This window comes from Austrofundulus limnaeus, unplaced genomic scaffold (assembly GCF_001266775.1).
Source record: "Austrofundulus limnaeus strain Quisiro unplaced genomic scaffold, Austrofundulus_limnaeus-1.0 Scaffold878, whole genome shotgun sequence".
NCBI lineage: Eukaryota > Metazoa > Chordata > Actinopteri > Cyprinodontiformes > Rivulidae > Austrofundulus > Austrofundulus limnaeus.
The window spans coordinates 166,558-169,902 of record NW_013953280.1 but is presented as its reverse complement, the minus strand read 5'-3'; positions in this window follow the sequence as shown (position 1 = coordinate 169,902).

Sequence of the window (3,345 nt, the reverse complement as noted above, 5' to 3'; positions counted from 1 at the left end):
GTGTCCATAAGTGGTGCTTTAATCAGTTTAGTTCAAAGTTCAGTGTTTTATTTTCAAACCACAGGCTTTAGGTTCCACAAAATCTTGGCTTCCAGTTCAGAGGTTGGACTCTCAAACTTAGCTTTAACTCCAGGCAGTATTAACTCCACAGAAAATCAACTCTCAGTAGAGAAAAGTTAACTCTACAGTACAACAAGGCTTTGAACAAGTACAACAGCACAGAAAAGGAGCTGGTAGATGGGTGACTTGTGACAGGGTCCGTCTATCCGTCAGTCTGTTTTCTGCCACTTATCCATTTGCTAAGTTTCACTTATGCTCGCGTCGACGGTCGGACTTTTGCGAACTCCTCCTAGAGATTTTGACCTATTGGCACGTAGGAACGTAGACCCACTGGTAAACTGAGAGCTTCACCTTCTGGCTCAGCTCTCTCTTCACCACGACAGACCGGTACAACACCCACATCACTGCAGACACAGCACCAATCCACCTGTTGATCTCCTGCTCCATTCTTCCCTCATTCATGAACAAGATCCTGAGATACTTAAACTCCTCCACTTGGAGCAGGACCTACTCCCTGACCCGGAGAAGGTACCCTACCCTTTTCCGGCTCAAGACTATTGTCTGGGATTTGGAGGCACTGATCCTCATCCCATCTGTGAACCGCTCCAGTGAGAGCTGGAGATCAGGATCTGATGAAGCCAATAGGACCACATCATCCACAAAAAGCARAGATGTGATCCTAAGGTCACCAAAAAGGATCCCCTCAACACCTTGGCTGCTCCTAGAAATTCTGTCCAGAAAAGTTATGAACAGAATCGGTGACAGAGGACAACCTTGGTGGAGTCCAACTCTCACCAGAAACAAGTCTGACTTACTACCAGCAATGTGGACCAAGCTCTGGCACCGGTCCTACAGGGATCTAACAGCCTGTATCAATGGGCCTGGTACTTCATACTCCCAGAGTGTCCCCCACAGGAGTCCCTGAGGGACACAGTCAAACAACTTCTCCAAGTCGACCCCTCCAGGACATGCATAAAGTTGTACACTACAGCCAACATGAGTGGGGATCAGGTTTCATGCATTATTATACAGGATTACAAAGTGAAACCTCTTTATCTACAGAACAGAAGTCACGTTGTTTTGTTTTTCACTGTTCTTTTTTCATCAACATGGTCAAACCAAAAAACCTGCCTGTTTGTGAAGCTATTTGAGGCAGAAGTGTGCAGCATGTTGTTGAGAAACCATGGCACAGAAAGTCAGCTAAAAAGAATGAAGGAGGTTCACTGCATCCTCTTGTCTGTCCAAAGCAGCGTTTTGTTTTTTTTCGAGAGCCTGGAGAGCTGAACAGAGGGAGCAGTGTCTCCACTGGGCTCTGGTTCTTTGGCAGACACTCAGAGGTCTCTGTTCAACTGACGGACACTGTCTGGTTTGTGAGTGCCTGGAGTGCTTCAGGAAGGCCGTCTCTCTCTTTGCTGAAACCCCCTATAGGAAATATGCTGGCCTTTTATGGAAAATTTGTTGTTAAGGCAGTGCATAAGTACTCGTGAAAAGGTTAAAAGAACCATAGCAACATTTAAATAAAGCACATTTAAAGACATTTATTGACTGATGAAAATAAATTTGTCAAATTTTGGATATGTTTTAACTTAATGGCCATTCTTTTAAATATAAACAAAGACTTTATCTTAAATATAAATCTGTTTGCCCAGAATTGTTTTAAATAAACAACAAACAAGTTAAATCTTAAACACAGCTAAGAAGCATCAGTTAGTGTGCAATGAGCTGAACTGTCCAAACTGAGTCCACCTGAACCAGATCAGGTTGGTGATCCAGAAATGAGCTGCAGCAGGTGGCTTCATGGGTTTTATTGGTTAAACTACTAATCCTGAATGCATCTGTGTTGACACACACAAGTATCAAGTGGGAAATGTTTCAGCTCATGTAGAGTCGTAGGAAACAGTAAGTGATGTAACATTCATGGACAGCATGGGGAACTTCCACCTCCAGGGTTCCCACACCTTGGACTACATCAAATTCAAGGACTTTTCAAAGACTTTCCAGTACCAATTTCCCCAAATTCAAGAACCACGCACAACGGCAATTACTTACTGCTACCGCAGACTGTTACCAGCAAACAGGTTTAATATCATGCAAATTCAATGAAAAACTGAACATAACAGTTGTTGAGCCATAAACAATGGCGTCAGTTTACCATAATCCTGAGTTATCCACTGCAACAAATGTTTTTTAAAATGTCAAAATATACTTAAAAAGTTTTTAAAGTTTTTTTATTTCATAATTTATTTTTTTAAAGGATGATGAAAATCAGTCGTGTGAATAGAGGATTTCAATCCTCAAAAAACATTCAAGGAATTTCAAGGATAAGAGTAATTTTTGGCTGTTTCCACAAACTTTCCAGGGCCCTGAATTTTTTTCAAATTCACAAACTTTCAAGGATTTCAAGGACTCATGGGAACCCTGCACCTCATGTCTGACCACATCTGTAGAGCTTCTGCAGGTGTGTGCTACTCTGACCATAGCAGTTTCACACACGCTCACGTCTTTAGCATTAGCACGGAGTCCGTGCTAATGCTAAAAGACAGTGCGTCAAACGTCTTTATGTCCCCCCGTCTCACTCTTCAGAGATGTCTCCAATTCACCTACCATGAAATTGCTCTTTTATTCCCTTGTAGACAAGATTTGAATCATGCAGAGATGAGAATCACATAGCTGCATCTATTTACATATTTTAATGGAAACATGTCAAGAGAAGGGTCTTATGTGCGCTTGAGTCCACGATATTCAGGATGTACCTGCTGACGATGTCTGAGTGAAGACACCTGCCTTAACCTACAACTGCAAATCAACAAGGCTGTTATTGAATTATTGTAATAAACAGCAGTCTTCACTGAAAGTATTTTAACATGATGTCACTGACATGAGACTGTCGATATGAGATTGTCCATATGAGATTGTCTATGAGACTGTCGATCTGTCAATGAGATTTTCCATGAGACTGTCCAAGAGACTGTCCATATGAGACTGTCCATGAAACTGTCCATCTGTCCATGAGACTGTCCATATGAGACTGTCCATGAGACTGTCCATATGCGACTGTCCATGAGACTGTCCATCTGTCCATATTAGAAAATCCAAATGAAACTGTCCATATGAGATTGTCCATGAGACTGTCGATCTGTCAGTGAGACTTTCCATGAGACTGTCTATGAGACTGTCCATCTGTCCATGAGACAGTCCACGTGAGACTGTCCGTATGAGACTGATCATGAGACTGTCCATCATCATCATCATCATCATCATCGTTTATTTATAAAGCACAATAAA